The sequence below is a fragment of the Danio rerio genome, chromosome 5 (genome assembly GCF_049306965.1).
Source record: "Danio rerio strain Tuebingen ecotype United States chromosome 5, GRCz12tu, whole genome shotgun sequence".
NCBI classification, from domain to species: Eukaryota; Metazoa; Chordata; class Actinopteri; order Cypriniformes; family Danionidae; genus Danio; species Danio rerio.
This window is the reverse complement of record NC_133180.1, coordinates 65,913,434-65,935,000: the sequence shown is the minus strand read 5'-3', so window position 1 is coordinate 65,935,000 and position 21,567 is coordinate 65,913,434. Positions and strand designations below refer to the sequence as shown.

The window sequence follows — 21,567 nt, the reverse complement described above, 5'->3', positions numbered from 1 at the left end:
TTTTATCCAAAGCGACTTACAAATGAGGACAAGGAAGCAATTTACACAACTATAAGAGCAACAATGAATAAGTGCTATAGGCAAGTATCAGGTCTGTAAAGTCTAAGAAGGAAAGCATTAGTAAATTATTATTATTTTTTTATTTTATTATTATTATTTTTTTAAATACAGTTAGTTGTACATCCAGAGAGGCAATTGCAGGAAGTGAAGCATACATATAACGTTTTAAAATATATAAATAATAAATAATTCATTATATCCTCAAGCCTGGGGCTCTCTCGGTTAAAAGGGCGAGAGGGGAGTTTGAGCTCAGGTAGGTCTCGAAACTCCCCTGCTTGTAGCTGTGTGAGAAGTATAAACTAACGTTGTCTTGGGTAATAATTTATTTTAGTCGATTGGCTATGGTGTATGTTTTTGGATGGTGGGAGAAAACTGGGTAACTCTGGTTATTTATAATGCTTCCGTAATCATCTAAAGGGCAGATTACGGAGCTAATGAGGTGCCAGCCGTGTTGATCATAAGCACGTAAACCCTTCTAAATTAGTTTATAAATAAACCACACATCTAATGATGAAACAGCTTGATATTGTTGGTTTTTGGATTTTAGACGAGTAAATGTCAGTATATTTAATGTTAATATGATGTTGGTTTCAGATTATTTTAGATATGTTCATACATATAACTTTAGTACACAAAATATTTTGAGTTTACATTTGGGCTAAAACCACCTTCACAAACTGCTGTAAGGGACTGATGTGTCGAGTTTTCATATCAGGATTCATAACTGCGCTTCAGCTCTCCATTCAAGTACTGTTTCACAGGAACTACGGAAAATGATGCAACTCTTGAAAGATCAATACTTCAAATGAAGGAGAAATGTTTCTGTACCTGCCATCTGGCTGATGTTGATACGAGTCATGGGTCCGCTATCTGAAGTGTGTTGTTTACGTTCATCAAGCTCATCACTTTTATCTGATAACAGCGGGAAGCGGTAAAGATGGCTGTGGAAAGTAAACAAAAATGACTGTCATATACCAGACTTTACCTCAGCTAGTGTGTCATGTTAGAGAAGCTTCGTGAAAGCAGTCCATACAACTCTCCGTTTCATTCCAAGTCTTCTGAAGCCCTGTGCTTTGTGTGAAGAGCAGACTGAAATCCAGACAAAGCTATCAGAGGACTCCAGAAGAAAAAGAAGAAAAAAAATATGGCATATGGGGTTTGGAACAACATGGCAAGTAAATAATGACAGATTTTTTATTTTATTTTTGGGAGTTACTGTTTAAAATGGTGACAACAGCAGATTGCGGACAGCATATTGCGAATGTGACTCTGAAATCTGAAGTGTCTCTTTTTATTTTCTTATGAGGGCAATTTCAGCTTACAGACCCTTCAGGATTTAGCTTTTCTGCTAATTTAACACAAAATCAAGCAAATGTGCCAACATATTGTGGAGCTCAGAATATTTGTTTTATTTCCCCAGATTTAAGTGGTTAGTACAGGTCGCTGGTTCGAGTCCTGGTGTTGTATTGAAATCTGACTCTCTGGACAAATCTAACTCTGATGAAGCTACAATCAAATAATTTTGGAAAATTACTCTATAAAGCAGGATATGACATACAGTTGTTTTTTTGTGTGAATTTTTAAACCTATGTTTGTACATTTAAATCAATTTGCACCATGAGACAAGTTATGAGACTTGTTTTAATGTCTTACTTTAATGTCGTTATATTAAAAATATGCTTTGAATTATATTCTGCAAACACATAACATCATAAGACGTAAATATTAGGTTAGATTTAGGTCCTTAGCAGTAAAGAACAATGCTATTTTGATGTCCAATAAAAATATAAAATGACATTGATATTTGTTGATTTTAGGTTGCGTTGGAAAATGACCAAAATCTAACGTTGAAAATCTGAAACCAACATCATATTAACATTAAATATACTGACATTTACTGGTCTAAAATCCAAAAACCAACAATATCAAGCTGTTTCATCATTAGACGTGTGGTTTATTTATAAACTAATTTAGAGAGGTTTGCAAGCTTATGATCAACACGGATGGCACCTCATTAGCTCAGTAATCTGCCCTATTAGATGATAACGGAGGCATTATAAAATGAAGTTTTTCACTCCAGTTATTTTTGTCTTGAAGTACCCCCCCCCCCCCCCCCACCTTACCCTTACTTCCCACCCTTTTTTCCCGACAGGGTGAAACGGTGGTCCAGTGGCCAGCACTGTTGCCACATAGCAAGAACACCGCTGGTCCAACGTTCCTATCGGGCCGGTAGGCATTTCTCTGCGAAGTTTCCATATTCTTCCCATGTTCGCATGGGTTTCCCCCGGGTTCCCCTGTTTTCTCCCACCATCCAAAAACATACACCATAGCCAATCGACTAAACCAAATGATCACCCAAGACAACCTTAGTTTATACTTCTCACACAGCGACAAGCAGGGGAGTTCTCGAGACCTACCTGAGCTCAAACTCCCCTCTCGCCCTTCTAACCGAGGGAACCCCAGGCTTGAGGATAAAATGAATTTTTTATTTATATATTATAAAGAATATATATTATATATATATATTATTTATATATTCAGCATTTTCTTACAATGCAAGCAATTTAATTGAAACACTTTCAATTAGCAAGGAACACAATAACAATGTTTCAAGGGGACCCTCAAAAGTGAAAGATTCGTTTATTTAGGTAAGGGTTATTTAGGCTAATAAAATACAAATAAGAAAGGAATCAGGATGGTAAAATTAAATAACAAAAACTCACCTTTTAAAGATCACTTACAACTTCACTGAGAAATAATCTCACTGGGGGTCCATCATGTTTTTGGACTACTTTGAAACATTTCTGTTGTGTTAAATTCTTGTAAGAAGTGCATTTTTGTAAATTGTTTCGCTGTGAGAAAATGCTGCGTGTTTTATTCATTTGTTTACTTTGTATGAAAATGCAGCACATTTTTTTTATTCGTTTGCATTGTGAGGATTTGCAACATGTATGCTGTCAAACGGATGAAGATCTTTTGTTAATTTGCTATAAAACTTGCTCGTTTTTTGTAATTGCATGTGTTTTCTTAAATTGCAGCATGTTAAGCTCTCTCGGCCACCGTATGTCACAATCTAATCCATACAGATCACTGGAAAACTACAAATCTGCCACCAAAGAAACTACAAATCCTGTCATGCACCACACACTCACACCTGTTCCGGTTCTTCTTTGATTACACACACACACACAGCTCAAAGTCTGCTTACATGAACATTATATACAGCAAACAAAGACACAGCCTTTGCTGAGTCTTGTTATCTATTAAAACTGTGACGTTACAACATGCAATCCCTTGCCTTTTCTAGCCATGTTTTGACCCTTGCCTTGTTTTATTGTTTATCCTGCCAATACTGACCGCTCACCTGTTTATTGAGCATGATTATGGGGTATCTGTATGTATCTGTTTACCCCTGTTTTGACCGTTGCCTGCCTAATACTCTTATAAATGAACAGCATGTGGATCCTTAACCCTGTTGTCCAGCGTCCTGCAGTTACAGCGTACCAGTTAGATAATAATATAAAATATAAAATAAAATTCAAAGCAAAGACCTCATACAACAACATGAAAGTGCACAAGTCTCATAAATGATGCTAACTGATATCAATTTACTCCTGTTCCAAATTCAGGTTTAAAAGGTCACATGAAAACCAAATTAATGCTGATGTTTATCTTGCTCTGTAGAGTCATTTTGCTAAATTATTTGAATATAGCGTCATCAGAAAGGTTTTTCATGGGAGGGGTGGCCCCCACAATCCAAAGACATGTGATAAAAATATTGGAGGCTTGTTTCATCTGTGGCTACCCCTGATGAAGCAGGGAATAAGCTGAAGGAAAGTGTGTGAGTTTATTGAAAGTGTTCATTCGGTGTGCATTGTCGATTTGTCAGTACATGCCTTTCATCTGGTGTGTGAATTAATAAACTACTATATATTGTGTACATGCATCTGTCTTCATAAGCATAGCCCTCTCTCTCTCTCTCTCTCTCTCTCTCTCTGACACACACATATGCACACTTTGCATCTTTTGCATCATGTGAAGATGTGTTAATCTCTATAGATTTTCTCAGCAAAACAATAAAAAAATGCTGCTAAATTTGTGAAAACTTGCCACAATGTCAATGATTTTAGTACAGTGGCGCCCCCAGAAAATTTTCTCTGGGGTGACCAGAAAATGCCACTTTAAATCTTGTGGTGGCACACAAAAAATAATGAATTTAGTGTAATGTTATATTTCTGTTTCTGGCATATGAAATAATGTGGTTTGAATTAGTTTAATTAATTACTCTTGTAATATTGCAAATTATTCCTTATAATAATTCAGTAAAGCACATGTGCAAACCAAATACATTTTTTTTTAGTATTTTAAGTTTGAAACACTTTTCATATATATAAATACATTTTTCACTACATTTATTGTACATCATACAGTATATGCCATGTCTAAAATGAATGAAGATTAATGAATTAATTAATAAAACAAATGAACTAACTGAACAAAAGGCATTACTATATACACACACACACTCACTATACAGAACGCATGAGTGACGCGTATTTTATCGGCGTGCATGCAAACAACCGGGAATCACACAGGAGTTCGTGAGGCGCACGGCAATGGTTTTCTGCGCGCATGCGTCAGTTTGCTTTCACCAGCGTTGTTTCGGTTGCACATAGAGAACGCGTGCAAAAGATGCCAACTATGAATAGCCTCTATTGTCTTTATTCAGGGATTGCCACTCTAAGTAATACACTTGCATAAAGTAAGTTGTATCCCAATACTTTTACTAGGGGATGTTTTTTTTTTTTTTTTTGCACCGTCTCTGCGTGCTGCCCCCAACTGCCCCTCTGGGCCATCGTCCATGTTGCCCATGCCTAAATCTGCCACTGGGGAGAGGGTAAAGGGGCAGTGAATCAGCTACGTCATATTTTTATAGAAATATTGAGAATTTACATAAGTACACTTAAATTAATAATATCAACAGCAAAATCATATTGGGGTGGCCACAGGGGTGGCTAGAGTTTACCCAGGGGTGATCATGGCCACCCTTTGGGGGCGCCCCTGTTTTAGTAGCAAAATATGAATATTATTATTTTTTGCTGAATGCTGGAGAGACACATTTTTAAGTAAATAAACTTTATTAATTGTGTTAGCATTTGTCTTTGTGAACTACTTAAAGTTATCAAAATACTTAAAGTACACATGAAATCAAATCTAACCATATTGATGTTAGCTTACATTGCTAGGTTTATGGTGAACAAATCATCTGTGCATTTCATATAGAAACATTTTTTTTGTTGTCAGAAACTAAAATCTAAAACTGAAATCTGAAAATGAAAATGCAGGCTTTTGCTTTACATTGGGATGCTTATAAGCCTGACAGAGTTTATATAAGGTATAAAGTCCATCCAGGCAGTTGTTATAGCAAAATAATGCCTGACAGGTTTATTGGCAATGCAAAAAGGAACATTGTGGTATAAAACTAACGACTTTACTCTGCGAAAACAACCTCCTGGATGTACATTATCTTGTTTATCACACAGCTACTTGCCACAAACCTTAAAAATTAGACACACAATATTGTTCTGAGCTGTAATATATATATATATATATATATATATATATATATATATATATATATATATATATATATATATATATATATATATATATATATATATATATATATATATATATCAGAATTATAGAATAACATTTTTGAGATTCAGGGTCCAGAGTTTAAATTAAATTATATGATTAATTCAATTAGCACACAACATTTCTAAACATGTCTCAGGAAAAAAAAAAAATGTTACAAGTGAGCAAAATATGTCAGTGAAAGACACTTGAGTATTACATTTCAGTAAAATGCATTTTAGATTATTTTCCAGAGATGGGTTGTGACTGGAAGGGCATCCACTGCGTAAAAACGTGCCGCATAAGTGCGGTTCATTCCGTGGTGGCGACCCCAGATTAATTAAGGGACTAAGCCGACAAGAAAATGAATTAATGAATGAATGAACATTTTAGATTAAATGTAAAAAAAAAAAAAAAGGTCTGTAAACCAAGGAAAAAAAGTAATATTTTTTATATACGTAGGTATTTATTAATCTGTAAATGCCAAGTCTTGACAAATGTGCTAGAATATGTCTTTAACATAATCACTAACACTTAAAAAGCAATGATAAACATTATTTTGTGCTTGTTTCTTCTCGTCGTCATTTTTTCCGCTCAGTTTTTCTACGCATGAAGAATAATATTAGATTTATTTCATTTTCGCGGTCCAATTTCCAAAATAAATCCGGTATAAAATAGGGCAGGCAATTAGGCAAAGGCCATGGCTGTGTCAGTGCATGGATTCATGTTCTTTTGGTGGTCTCAGGTTACTTTAGAAGAACAAACTCAAGAACTGTGAGAACAAAGAACGCATATGCAAAATGAGATGCTGCGAGCTTCCAGTTGATCACACGACCTTTCACATAAAAACAATTTTAACTTTAATAAAATTATTTTTAAAAATTAAGTGAAAATTTATAAATATTTAAGTACTAAAGCACTGTCAATGATGATAATTTGTAAAATGTCAAAAAAAATAAAAAATAAAAAAGAAATTGCTTGCACCACTAGCGGTTTGTGGGGGCCCCATAGTGGTGGCGGAGCCCTAAGCAGCCGCTTAGTATGCTTATAGGAAGGACCGGCTCTGGCTGTAATAGTTTATAAAATAATTAATTTAACACAAAGCTGACATAAACGAAAATATCTAAATGGAGCATACATTAACTAACATATTATTCAGTCACAATATGCCACCAAACAGTAAAAACACAAAGCTGAAATGAAAACAAAAACTGTATGAAGCGTACACTAACATATATAGGCCATTTAGTCACAAGATGGAGCCAAATATTAATATGATTGTGGATGTCTGTATATGTAAGTAAACATTTTTAATGACGGCATTTCCAAAGTACCTGGATGAGTCTGTGTTATTAGTTTTAGGGGTTGTTTTCAGGGAAAAACATACCATGAAATGTGAAATTGGATCGAGTATTCCAGCTGCGTCATACTCTGTGATAGCACCTGAATACACTTCATCTTTCTATCACTTGTTCTTTTTGTATAATATTTTTCTTAAATGATTTTGAACATGAATGTGAATAATGATATCTGATCACGTACATGTTCAGTCACATGATCAGATATCTCATTGACTTTACCGTTTGAATATAACACCAATATATTCTTGAAAGATATGATGACTTCCCTACTGTGTTGCGCAAGAGAATGACGCAAGACGCTCACAGCATTTAATTCACCCTCCTATTCTTCCCGATTTAGGCTCCTGTAATTATTATTTTCAACCAGCCGCAATTACAACACGTCAGAGATCAGACACGGCTGTAACTGCGATCAGTTCATCTGTTTCAAACCAGAGTGACACAGCGATCTAAAACAACAGACAAGCCACACATCATCACTGCTGTGTCTATGGCAACTGTTCAGCTGAATGAGCAGTAGTGATTCAGGCTGCTTTACGGATTCGTAGTCGCCTCTCGCTCTGCAGTCGTCCTGCTAATGGCTTTTTTTAAAGGAGAGAGAGAAAATTATGCACTCTGATTCTGATCTGAGGCCAGTTGTGCGGTCTGATTGCTAATGAATACGGCCTGTGTTTAGGTGCAGGAAGCTGATCATGGATCAGCACAAAAAGGCACTAATGGCAGCGTTATAACAGCTCATATTACAGCCAGACTAAAGTCTGATAATAAAGTTATGAAATGATCCTTAAAATTACGTATTGACTTCCTCTACATCATTTCTGATTGGCTTGAAATAGCATTAACTTCCACAGTCTGAGCAGGTGGCCAAAACTGGCACCAGCAACCTCTCGAATGCAGCTGTGTCTCCGAGCATGAGGAAAAAGCATTGACTAATTGAGTATGATAACAGATAGGAGTTAAAGCTACAGAATTTAAAGAAACACTCCACTTTTTATTTGAAATCTTGATTTTATAAGTCATCTGGAGTTAGGCAGTTGAGTTTTACCATATTTGAATCCATTCAGCCAACCTTGCAGTTTGGCGGGAGCACTTTTAGCTTAGCATGAATCATTGAATCGGATTAGACCATTAGCATCTCACTAGATTTTTGATCGTTTTTCATGTTTAAAGCTTGGCTCTTCTGTAATTATATTGTGCATGCTTGATAACGCTGGTAACTACAATAGGTAATGGTGTTATCATTGTGCAATCAATAAGTATCAATCTATAAGTCATTGTGCCTGCTGCAGCCATGGTACGGCAGCAATGTCCCTTGATTATTATACCAGAATGAAATTTGGGCTTAAAAAAATAGAAACTTTTTTTTGGTCAATTATAAGACAATGTGCAACGACAGAAGAGTTAAGCTTTAAATAGGAAAATCATCAAAAGTAAGATGCTAAAGGTCTAATCTGATTCAATGATCTAAGCTTAGCTAAGCTTAAAGAGCCTCCGCTTGACCCAAAGATTGGTATACGTCGAAGCATGCTAATAGGACTTTTAATTTGCAAGTAACGCTTCCGGTGAACTGTGTGCCAATGCAAAAACTCCCCACTGGTATATCCGATATAAAGTGGGTCTCAGATTGTTCCATTTTCCCTGCCATATATTTATAATATGAGCATTTATTTTACCACAATATAGTCAATGGAGCTTCTGCGTTAGCCTGCCGATGACAGGCGAGTGCGGGCAAACAGCTTTTTGTCTCGTTTTATGCTTGAGCAACTAAATAAATGCCAAAGTCTGTTTAACTGATTGTATTTTAATTACATTATCACATAGATGCTGTAAAAGGAACCGTATAAGTTGGAAACAAAACTCACAATACCAGGTGACCAGAAGTTTATCAGTATGGAAACACACTAGCTCGGCATGTACCCTATGGATTGAAAAAAAATTGTTAAACTCAACTGTTTAACTTGAGGAGAGTTTAACTCTCTATGATACACCCTGCGCAATAAGGCACAAGACGTGTTTGTCACGATTTGTTGCTATTTTTAGACCAGCGCAATTGTAATTTTCATGTTTTGCACCACATTGTTCAAATAGCAAATACATTTACGCCACTTTGTGGACTCATGGGTGTGCTGGTCTAAAAAGGAGGTGTGTTAAGGCGCATTGTTGACGTGTTGCTATTTTGAGAAACTGAAATAGACCACGCCATTGACTAACTAAAAGCTGGTATAAAGTTTAGCGCAGAGCGCAAGAGATATGCTCCTATGCAGGTCCAAATGCTTACACATTGCTTAAAACACACAGGATGTACTGCATTACACAAACATTTTTACATATGAAAAAAATAGGCTTAAAATGTTACAAAACTTATTTTCTACATGAATATAAAAAACATTACCTCCATGCCTCATCTCGGGGGGCTTTTTTTCAGTTTATTCATGACAATTTGCATTTGTACAATGTTATTATTAGTATTATGATATGCATATTTTTATTTGTTTTAATAAAAACAAGTTAAGACTTGTCCACAAGTCAGGTTATGGAGACGCATGCGTCACTTTATGGGGTAAAAGAATAGGACGTGTGTTTGGATATAACTCCAAACTCCACTTTAACTCCACTTTTTTTTTTGACCGCACTTCATTATTATGGTTCATTTATTCATTTGCTTGAAATTAGAACTGAATTTAGAAAGAGTTTTAAAAACAATTCTTCATCAAATCTAAATTAAATATGTAGGCTAATGGATATCTTCAGTGGAGTGCGCACAAAACCGTTTGCTTATACTTTATGAAAGTAAAGGAGTGAAGGAAAGAGTAAAAGTAAAGAGACCGAATGGAGGAGGCTCATTCTTTATCCTTGCACTGCAGATAATCTGTTTAACTGTTTTCTCACTTGTAAAGTGTTAGGTTTTTCACTTACAAAGTCTGCCATGTAAATAGCAAATTTGCCATGGTGTGACACAACTGACTTTTAAAGGATTGAGAGATGAGACTCTGAATGGTTTATTGCACGTTATGCTCAAAACACACCCATAACTGATTAAGAGAATAAGCAGAACCCTGTTGGACCATGTTACTGGGGCGCAGAGTGTATTTTTCCATCCATTAAATAGCAAAAGTGGATTCAGACATGCCCTTAATGCTTTTGTGCCATGCGCTTGACTTTGAAGCTCAACTGTTAAAATAGAGCCCAAGGTGACTTGTAAAATGAGCCTATTTGCAAAAAAGTAGAGTGTTGCTTTAACAATTGACAGTCTGAAGAACCCTGTTGATGATGCTGATTGACTGGAATTTTTAGATGAACATTTATGTTCATGGTTATGATTGAGCATTGCTTCTGGGTCTTAATTTACCACAGCATCCACCTGTGATTTTTTTCCCCTTCTCCATTTTCTATAATTGCATATACAGGAGTTCTAGAACGCAAACATCACTTGATTGCACGCAGCTGAAGTACAGACGGCTCCTCATTTCTGAATCAGCAAATGTTTGCGTTGTAATTTCTGGGGTTAGAGTGTATGAGGGCATGGGTTGTAATCATAAGCTGCCTTCACATATCAGAGATTTCCACCTTCCCACTTCCCAAGTCGTAATTATGAGTTTATCACATTTAATTGCTCTACTGTAAACTTTCTCCACGCTTTCTATTTTCGTCAAGGTGTTAAAAAAACATTTCTTGAAGACTTTGGTTCGCACTGATTTGTTGGCTGGCATCCATGATGAAGCAAATCTCCCATCCCAGCACAACCCAATAGTGCAATGCTGGATAGAGATCTAGTGTCTACTAGGGAAGGGTGGGCATTTGAGCATGGCGAACCATGGAAGTTCCACTTGCACGCACACTGTAGTCATAAAGGGATGGACACAAAGCTGACTGTGGTGTTTAAATGATTCTCAGTTGGACATAACAGCTCAAAATGAAACAAAAATATACCATACACAAAATGGGAGTCACTTGACAGATATCCCATGAGACAAGACAGGAGAATGAGCTCACAAGATGTTTTGACTTTAAAGAAATCTTCAGTAATAAAATGTATGTTGATAAATAATGTTATTCAACTGAAAATTGTGGGTGCATTTTGAAATCTACTTCATAAAATAAAATAAAAAAATTCAAACAAAACAATTTCAATAAATGATATGTAGAAATAAACATGTAAATACTGCAAACATTTTTCACACAAACTTAAATGACAGGCAAGTAACTGGAATTTTTTTTTATAAATAGTATATAAAAATAGATAACAACACAAAAATATCATTTAAATGCAATAAATAACTGAAATAATTCACTTTTATCAATGTATTTTTTAAATCAATGTGTTTTAAAACTCAAAAAAACATCTTCACATCTTTCTCCAAGCATTTATGAGGGTAGTGTAAAACACAGAACATCCTAAGACGGTCACATTTTTTTTCAACACAGGATCATTGTGAATATGCACCCAGGTCAACATTTGTAGAGATGCAAAATATGTACTCAAAAGATTTACACATTTACCCTTGCGGTTTACAAAATTTAAGATCATAAAAAATGTACACAGAAGCCTCTGGTGGATTTGCAAAAACAAACTTTGATTCGCTGTATCCAGAAATGTTGACTTGGGTACATATCCAAAATAAGCAAGGGTTGGATTTTGTTCTTTTTTTTCTCTCTCTCTTTATTTGGATATGCAGGTGTCCTTCACTATAGCGCAGATCACTTTTCACAGCCTTGCAGTTTTGCACTTTTTTTTTTGTGCAATTTGACATGCTTTTTTTCTACAGCACATTGTGTTCTGCATCCTGACTGTAGATCTCTATTGTCAATCAATCTCTTCTATGGCCTGTCACTTGTACAGTACAGAATGCGTTCAGTTGCCAAATTAACATAAATCTTTGATTGCTAGCAGTGTGACTCTAAAGTGCTGTACTGTACGTTTGCAAGTTTTCTCCCCACAATGTCGACAAAGAGTTCTGCACCGTTAAAGACACCTGGTAGCACTCGAAAGGTAGAGGAAGATGCTAACCATCTCACAAAAAGTTGAACTTCTGGACATGCTAAAGGAAGGTAGAAGTTACACGGCTGTAGTGCACCATTTCAAAATAGGTAAATGAGGATCAAATGGTTTTAATCTTTGGTTTCATTCTATAATATTTGACTTATTTTTCTATGAAGGTTTGTACTTTGAGAGTGTTTAAACGAGATAAAAGAGTGAAAATAATGCCTGTCTGAGAAAAGTGTATAAAGTGTGTAGTGAGGGGTTTTACAGCCTTAAAACATCTATAATAATTGTGAAAAAATAAAGATGACTACTTTAATGATTTCGCCTATTGTGGGTTATTTTTAGAACGCAAGTCCCGTAAATAACGAGGGACCACTGTAACAGAATGGAGAGAGGAAGTGTAGTTGGAAAGAGAGAAGGGATCGTAAAGGGCCCATGAGCCAGAAACTGAGGTCTGGTACTTTGAAGTGCAATGCTAAATGCTATATTAACCCTTTTCTGTAGATTATGAGTAACAATAACCTGTTCATAATTAATAACAGAATTCTTTTCAGAAGCACTACAAAAGGGTTACACACATTTAACCTTCGACCACTCTGTTAGTTTCATCATTGCGCTGATAGAAGAACTCTGACAGGAGTGTCACCAATGTATACTTCGTCTTCTGCTGCTGTAGCTCATCTGCTTCAAGGTTTGAGGTGCTCTTCTGCAAACTTTGATTTTGGTATTTATTTGAGTTGCTGCTGTCTATCTGCTGTCTATGACTGGTAATTCTCCTCTGACATCAACAAAACATTTTCACCCACCATATACTGTCACTCACTGTATATTTTTTTTTCCTGGACTCTTCTCTGTAAACCAAAGACATGGCTGTGCAAAAATCCCAGTAGACCAGCAGGTTCTGAAACACTCAGATCACAGGGTCTGGCATCAACAACCATGCCACTTTTTAAAGTCACTTCAGTCATCATTCCTGCATTCTGATTCACATTTGGAACTTCAGCAGTCATGTATATACACTGAGTAGCTGCCATGTGATTTTCTGATTAGATATTTGTGTTAAACGGTTCAATAGCTAGTAAAATGGCAGGGGAGTATACAAAACAATGCAAGGCTTTAATGACAAGACTAAGACAAGACTGAGTGTGACACAAAATAAAATTTGAAGGATGAATGTGGGTGCAGGCGGTAACATCCTTATATTTGTGCAGGTTGTGGGAGAATACAATTATTTGCGGGACTCCCGCAAAATGAAAATATCTTAATATTAATTTACTAAAAACAAATGCTCTATAATTTATCTACTGCACAAAGCTGCATGGAGAGAGCTTTTAGGGTTTGCGGTCACATACTCAAGCAATATTATTCTAGTCCTCATCGGTGAATGACATACTACACTAAGTAGGCCTACCTTCTTTAGCTATTTCTGTTTATTGTTAGTTTTTTAGTTACATATTGAAAATTGCCCTATTTCTATTTATTGAAAATGAAGAGGACTTGTGTTCAATGTTTGGACATTGCTGAAACAGTATTAGGTCAAATTATTTTCTCTTTGACCACTTGAATACTACAGGACAGAATCTTGCAGCAGGTTTCTACTTCAGTGCATTAACAATTTCTGATTTCCCTACTATAGATTACACGAAGACAGTATGTATCAGATACATAGTTTTCAAAAAACTATGGAGACCTTGGATATTGCTTCTGTTAAGATGTTTATATTCAACACAGGCTCTCTGAAAAGATTTGCTTCAGCCAACATTTTTTTGTGAAACTGCAAAAACATACTTCAAGATGTGATTGACTGCAGTTTAGGTAAAAATAAACAAGTGGTGCTCGCTGCAGAGCCATTTGAGCAGAGCTGAGCTCCAGCGAGGGGGAGCTTCAGCTTGAGCTCCACCTTTTTTGCACTTCTTCTACGAGTGATGTCACTGGGGGTAGGGTTAGGGGTGGGGTTGGTGTACGCATTAAAACAGCTTACAGGAGGCAGAGCGAGAGCTCATGCTCCCCCTCGCTGGAGCTCAGCTCTGCTCAAATGGCTCTGCAGCGAGCACCCTCTCAAAATAAATGCTACAGGGCAGTGTGATGCCAACAACTTTTGTTCCTTTTTACAGAAATAATAGTAATATAGACATTCTATCAGCTAATAAATTATATTTTTTTTATGCAGGTCATTGCACAACACCTATTAAATCCAACAAAATAATGTAACAGTGTCAATGGTTTTTAATCAGTTAAGTTGACTTAATGGGTGGAAGGAAAAAAAAAAAAACTGGGTGGGAGCTCCTCTTTAAATGGCATGTACAGAAGCTGATCTGGGATCAGTTTATCATACGGATATGCGTTCATTGATTCAGAAGTTGCATAGGAAAGGCAATGATCAACACATATCTTTATTGGAAAGAAAGCAAATGCAGACATTGGTATATTAATTTTAACATGCTTTCCGGATTAAAAATATGGGAGAAATATGGAAAAATACTTAAACTTAATGATAGCGGGATAGAATGGTAAAATACAGGAGAATCCCAGAAAAAAAAAAAAAAAACTGGAGGGTTTGTGAAATGAACAGGAAGTGTTTGTATAACAAACTATTTATGTATGCACAAAATATTTTTACATTCCCTCAAAAAACATTTTTGCCAAATAATGCAAGGGATTCAAGATTTTTGCAAGGGAGTGCAAAAACTTAAAAATATATATATTTTCCTGTCTCTCAGTTTTTTTTTCATCCCATTCATTTTTTTTATCTCCCACCTAGCTTTTTTCTTTCACTCAAATTCCCAACTTTAGGTACAAAAGTAATGAAAGGCCCCATTGAGAGCCTGTGTAGCTTTATTTCTGAGAGTACATAAAGCCACAGATTAGGAAGTCATGCAGTAATGACAACATGGCAGATGTAGTGAGTGTGAATTCCATTTATACCACTCACATTCATACTATATAGAAAATACTTCAGTGACAGCTATGAAGTAAGTTCAAATTCAAATGTAGTACCTACTCAGTTGACTATTTCATAAATAGCAAAAAAAAAAAGAAAAAAAAGAAAAAGAAAAGGAAATAAATTGTCACATTTTAAGCTTAGGGCCTGTTTAATTCGAAAACTTAATCTGCACATTTCCCAGATGTAAATATAATTTAAAGCCATTCATGTTCAATTTCTATTTAGGAAGCCATTTAAGATAATTACCATAAGACATGAAGGGAGGAATAGATCTAGGTCACAGCAGCTACAGTATTTGTTTACATTTTGCTCAATTAAAACACTGTCATGTTGTGGACATTATTAACCCCATAACTGTGTATATTTGATATGCAAATGATTAAGGACCTCTAAATTATCAACATGCTCAAAACTTTGGCTGAAAACCTCTTATAAATCTGCTACATGCATAATTTACCATTTTATCTGCTTAAATCAGAAAACTAAAAATATCATCTTACTGAAGATCCAGCATTTGCTTTGAAACACAGTCCACAGTCCATATATGCGATACAGTCGAATCAAAGTAAGTGTGAACACCAAAACTTAGTAAATTGATATTATAAAAACTGAGTAATGAAATTGTCTTAAATATTTCAGGTGACATAAGGTGTAATCAGATGTGAAAAAATGTTTTTGTTATTTTTAAATATATTTTAATTTTCTTAAAGGAGGAGGAGACGGGGGGCTTACCACTGTGACAAAGCCAGGGAAGCTACGCTGTCTGCAACAGAGCCAGGGCCTGCTACCATCCGCTAGGAATGAGGAGGAGCAGGGTACAGCAGCATTCCACCAGCCAAAGGAGAAGTTGCAGATCCTAGAGCCATACAAGTGGATAGATTCCAATACAGGTCTCCCAGCAGATATAAAGGCTGTCGCTATCCAGCTGGTAGAGGACCAAGAGGATATTTTCGCTCTTTTTCCTCTTTTTGCAGTATCTCCTGTCTCCTCACATTTTCCCATCTCCTTCCCATTCCACCCCATCTAATCTTTCCCAGGTTTCGCGGGTGCTGTGATGGCCTTGGAGTATACACTGACTTGAGGGGCCCCCAGCCTGCCAGGGGTGATGGGGGTATGAAGAGAGTGGGATGGGGCAGAGAGCCATGAGGGAATGTAAGGCCGGTGGCATAAGTGTTAACGACTGTTACCTGTTTGCCTCACCTGTCTCTAGTCTCAATGGAAGAGTTCTGGATCGTAAAAGTAGGAAAGAAAGCTGTGAGAGAGGACCAGGCTTGGACACGTTATGTTTGTTTTGCTTTCAGTTAGGCATTGGTAACGGTCAGGATTATTAATTTATTTCATTTGGTAGGCATTTTAATTATTCAATTTTTTATTTTTAATTACATATATATTGATTGATATTTTGCCGTTTACGTACACTAATCATTTCCAACTCATTTACATAAAGCCCAAATTTAATTGACAAGAGTAATGACTGACATGTCTGAGGCAAAACATTTACTCTTTGAACCTTCAAATGTTTCATGCATCCCACTAAAAGACAATGTTTTAATTATCCCCGCTCTGCCCTAGTATACACTAATTGTCAAAATGGAGTGAGAGTTCTATCAACTTCCTTTTAATCAACTTTTGAGGTCCCTGTAGGACATCTGTCTACAACTTCTTCAGCATGAAAAGATAGCAAAAAGTATTAGCAAAATGAAATGTGCCATTTTTTTAAGCAAATGATCCGCCTCATTTGAATACCAAAAGACAAACTGTGCCGCTTCACCTCTTTCATTTCGAACAAACCAGCAGCGAGTGGAAAAGTATGCGGAGCATGAAAAGAATATTAACTCCCAAATTCCTACAGAGCAATTCCACCCATTAAAGGCTGATTCTCTGTTTTGTTTTCATCACCAAAGAGAAAGACTTGAAAGCAACTCATCTCTGCAGGGTTGACTGGCTGTTTCTATTAGTTTTTCCCTAGAGTTGGGAGAGATTAGGTGGCTTGCAACCATACCGCTGAGAACATTTTCATGCTGGGCTAATTCTCAATAAATTCACATAGAAAATTAATCTCCAATGCCAGCGCACCATAGAAATTGCCTCTCCAAGAGCCCTCTACTGAGCAGCAATAAAATTATATTCAAAACTAAATTTGCTGACTCTTTGTTAAAGACCAGAACACTGTAGGTGCAATTTTTTTTTTTTTTTTTTTTGTATTATTACTGAATATGAGCAGTAAGCGTATCCACTCAAAGTGTAAATAAACACTGTTCCCCTTACGTTCATGATGTCTAAGGTCAATTGTATAAAGCAAACTACTGTAAAAGCAGTGCGCACAACTGCTGTTGGAGATTACTGTGCTTGGCTAACCATAAAATTGTCTGCTTTACATTCCTCAAAATAAGAGAATAAATGCTAACAAACTACACACAGAATGGAATTACTAATAATGTTAAACCAACGATAAAACAAATAATAAAAACTCTAACAGTAGACATAAACCTGAGCTACACAAAAAAGAAGAAAATAATGAGCAGCACAGAAAAGAAGAAAATATTGTAAGAAAATAAAGAAAAGAAAATATACAAATTATAAATATACTTTAATAATAAAAATACTATCTTTCTTAGCCTGAAGACACATTCACACAACTATAAATGTAACGTATCAATTACTAATATGGAAATCAAAATTAGAAAACAACCTAAAGTTTTCAAAAAAGACTTTATTGCTTTGTCCTAATGTTCATTCATTCATTCATTCATTCATTCATTCATTCATTCATTCATTTTCTTGTCGGCTTAGTCCCTTTATTGATCCAGGGTCACCACAGCGGAATGAACCGCCAACTTATCCAGCAAGTTTTTACGCAGCCGCAACCCATCTCTGGAAAACATCCACACACACATTCACACACACACACTCATTTACTACGGACAATTTAGCCTACCCAATTCACCTGTACCACATGTCTTTGGACTGTGGGGGAAACCGGAGCACCCGGAGGAAACCCACGTGAACGCAGGGATAACATGCAAATTCCACACAGAAGCGCCAACTGAGCCGCGGCTCGAACCAGCGATCCAGCAACCGTCTTGCTGTGAGGCAACAGCAATACCTACTGCGCCACTGCTTCGCCCGTCCTAATGTTAGAATAAATTATAATAGCAAAGTATAGAAGTTTTTTATCCATATTTAATGAATTGCATATATTAAAGCACAATTCAACCCTTTCAGATCTATGATCACACCAGTGTGATCGGCCTTGTCTGGTCCCTAAAGCATATAATCACACCGGTGTGATTAGGACATTCAGAGCGCACGTCCATCAACTGCTAAAATTAAAATCTGACGTTACAGATAGAGGTGCACATTGCTTGTCATAAATTACAATTTTTCCGTGCTTTCAAACAAATAACATTTATTTTAGGTTTTAGACATTCAAATACAATAACGTGGATGTCTATGGAGACGGCAATAATAATTATTTTTCAATATAACTGGACGATACACTTTATTTATGTATGATACACACTGTTTATGTTTCTTGAATATTTTCTCTATTTCTCTCCAAGATAAACACTAGCTTACCTTGATGTACCTATTTCGGCAGAAAATTCTAAATAAACATGACGTAAATTGATCAACTCAAATCTCTCCAGCGGTTTTTACTAGAAGGGATACAGCTGACATCAAAAGTTAACGAGAAGTATTAATAATATTTATTAAGTTACGTATTTATAGTATTTTATTAATATCTACCCCTAGCTTTAACCTAAACCCAACCCCTGTAATGTAAAAATATTATTTGTTGTACAGTGTCACAAAACATATAGCTAACATTAAAGCTATAATGACGTAAACATCCTTAGCTGTATCCCATTTTAACTTCAATGTGCTACAGGAGAGGGTGAAGTCTACATGGCATACAGCTGAGCATACTCACGTCAATATAGTATAATTATTTTTTTAAATCAGAGACTAAGATGAAGAATAATGAATGAATGATCTTCATTGTACAATGTATCATATTTAACTCTGATGCACAGAAACATTGTCTGTTATAAGCATACACTCCTGATTTTGTAATACGCCACCCTAAATGCTTGACCATTGGAAATGTTTTCATTGCTTGGAAAAATATGTGATTTCAGTATATGATTTATTCCACCATGAGGTTACAGTTGTGTAGATTCACCATTCTTATATTTACATTTAGCTATTTCATCCTAAGTGTGGTTGTTAAATGTCATTTCCACTGTTCATTTGTGTAGACATCTCTGACAACTGACTGGTTAAGACAAATGAACAGCTGAAAAGAATTAAAGACTACAGTCTATCTGATCCATCCAGTCACTAATTATTGAATTATCACCAATGCTTTAAGTTCCAGGAAGTGCATTATCACACAGGCTGTGGTTACGGTTATCACTGAATGATTCTATTTGAAGACTTGTACTTAAGCTACTACTGAAATACCAGACAGGTAATGTCTCCCCTACTGTCCTCCGAGACCCGCAGCAGACTGGAACAAAACCATTCAATCTGCAGCCTCTCGTATTACCGAAACCAATTACTGTAATCAGGTCCCTGTTGTGTTGCATTGGAAATGACTTCTGACAATAGATTATGTGGAAAGTAGTGCAGACGCTGCCTCTATACCTTAAATAGACACCGCATCAGTCTATGCGGCTGCATAATTAAACATGGGTAAATTGATTTCATTGTTAACTGTTGAACTAGATGTTAAAAGTCTGGCTAACTTTTCAGAATTGATATTCTAGAGACCTTTTTTCTTCTTTTGCAGACAACTTGGGTGCAACTCAAATAAACACTATAGACTGTAAAATATCAAAACATATTTCATAAGTTTCATGCACAATACTTTTACCATAGTGCATGATTAGCTCAGCTGGAACACCATTACCACTTATGATGCAAAGTGCCCTTTTCAAGCCAAACATGGTTCAATAAAAGCTTAAAAGCTGTGTAAAAGTATACAAATACTTCAACAAATGCATTCACATCAACACTATAGGCTATTAATGGGTTCAAAAACATTTGAGATGCATATCATTTTACAGTTGTACCCTGACCTTTCTTAAATGCATGTCTATTTTATTTTAGTGCATATCCCCTGGCCTCTGACACCACTGGGTGCTCTTTGACCTGGCTGGCCCCTGACCAAAGTCTGCCCATAGTTGATAGCTGTCAAAGATCACCACAAGATTTCTGACCGAACATCATGGGATAACTAAAAATAATCTTAACTGGATTGTAAAATTATAGTAGAGACAGAGAGAGAGAATAAATGAAGTTTTTTACAGGATAAGCTGCAGAGATTTCCTCAAAGTGGTTTAAAATCTGTACAGCTACCATTAGATCATCAGTTTATCAGTGGTAAGAAGAATCAATTTGTTGGAATCTTGGGTCCCAGTGATTTGTTGTATATAGAGAACAAAAGTGGTCCAACAACTGATCCCTGAGGAATCCCCTTGACCAGCTGGTGAACTTTATATGCCTCGCCCCAGTGGAAAACATTAAAAGACCAGCTTGTGAGCCAAAACATTACAGCCAGTCTAAAGTAAAGTAAATAGATTTTATTTGATTATATTTAAGAAATTTATATATATTAGGATTGATATGTCTATTTTAGTGTATCTTAGTTATGTTTGGTTCATTGTATACTTTTTGTATTGTTTTTAGGGTGACAATTTTAACATTTGTCCAGGGACAACGGATGAAAGACAGGCTTTTGGATAATTCTGGTGCATTTGCCGCAATGCTAATTAATGTACACTGCCCCTGCCAAATAAACAAATAAAAAAATCTATTAAAAATGCAAAAGGCTCTGAAATGACACTTGAAACTTTCTTCTCTAAAATTAGACTTTTTTCCCCCCCAGACTGTTGTGTATAAGCTTAGTCATTTTATTTTTATTCTAATAAATTGGTTCTTTTTATTGTCTTTAAAGTAAAAAAAAAAAAAAAACTGAACAAAGACACAGGAGCCTGAGAGAAAAGCAGGTTTTAGAAGAAACATTTAGACAGTATTTAGAGACTCTTCAAAACTCTTCGTTTTATCTTTGCCTAACAAGGCCACATACTAAGATCTGAGTAAATGAGATAGTAAGAAAACAATCTTTCTTTTGTAGCTAACATAAATACTGGAGAAATTGGAAGGAATAAAGATTTAAGCAACTTATACAGGTTTGTGGGTTACTCCCAGTCAGCAGTGGTCTGAGGGAGGGCAAACCACAAAACATCAACAGGGTATTGAGTGTCCAAGACCCTATAAATACCACATGAAACATTCAGGGTGTCCCTCGGTGGCTCTGCACTACACTGTAAGAAACGCTGGGTTCTACACAATCAATTTGTATTAGGGCAACATGAAGGAATTAAGTTAACATTAGTTTTAGCAAATTTAAGGGGATTGAACATAAAACAATTGGTGCCGCCGATCACTTAATGCAGAAGTATAAACCAGGCTTTAGTCTGCAATGCATTAAAACTTTTCCTTGCAAGCAACAATGGGCAGTATGCGCGTATTCTCTCTCTCTCTCTCTCTCTCTCTCTCTCTCTCTCTCTCTC

At 36.1% G+C, this 21,567-nt stretch overlaps 1 protein-coding gene across 8 annotated transcripts in view; it reads right to left on the bottom strand.

Moving 5' to 3' along the window:
- tmem132e (transmembrane protein 132E) overlaps positions 1–21,567 on the bottom strand; it is a 1,112,950-nt gene that overhangs the window by 641,877 nt on the left and 449,506 nt on the right. For 4 of the 8 annotated variants that reach the window (XM_073950677.1, XM_073950680.1, XM_073950675.1 and 1 more), the window contains one exon: positions 889–1,001. The exons of the other annotated variants lie outside the window; for them this stretch is intronic. The gene's annotated coding sequence lies outside the window, so the exon portion shown is untranslated. The remainder of the gene's footprint in view (positions 1–888; positions 1,002–21,567) is intronic. 8 annotated transcript variants of the gene reach the window in all.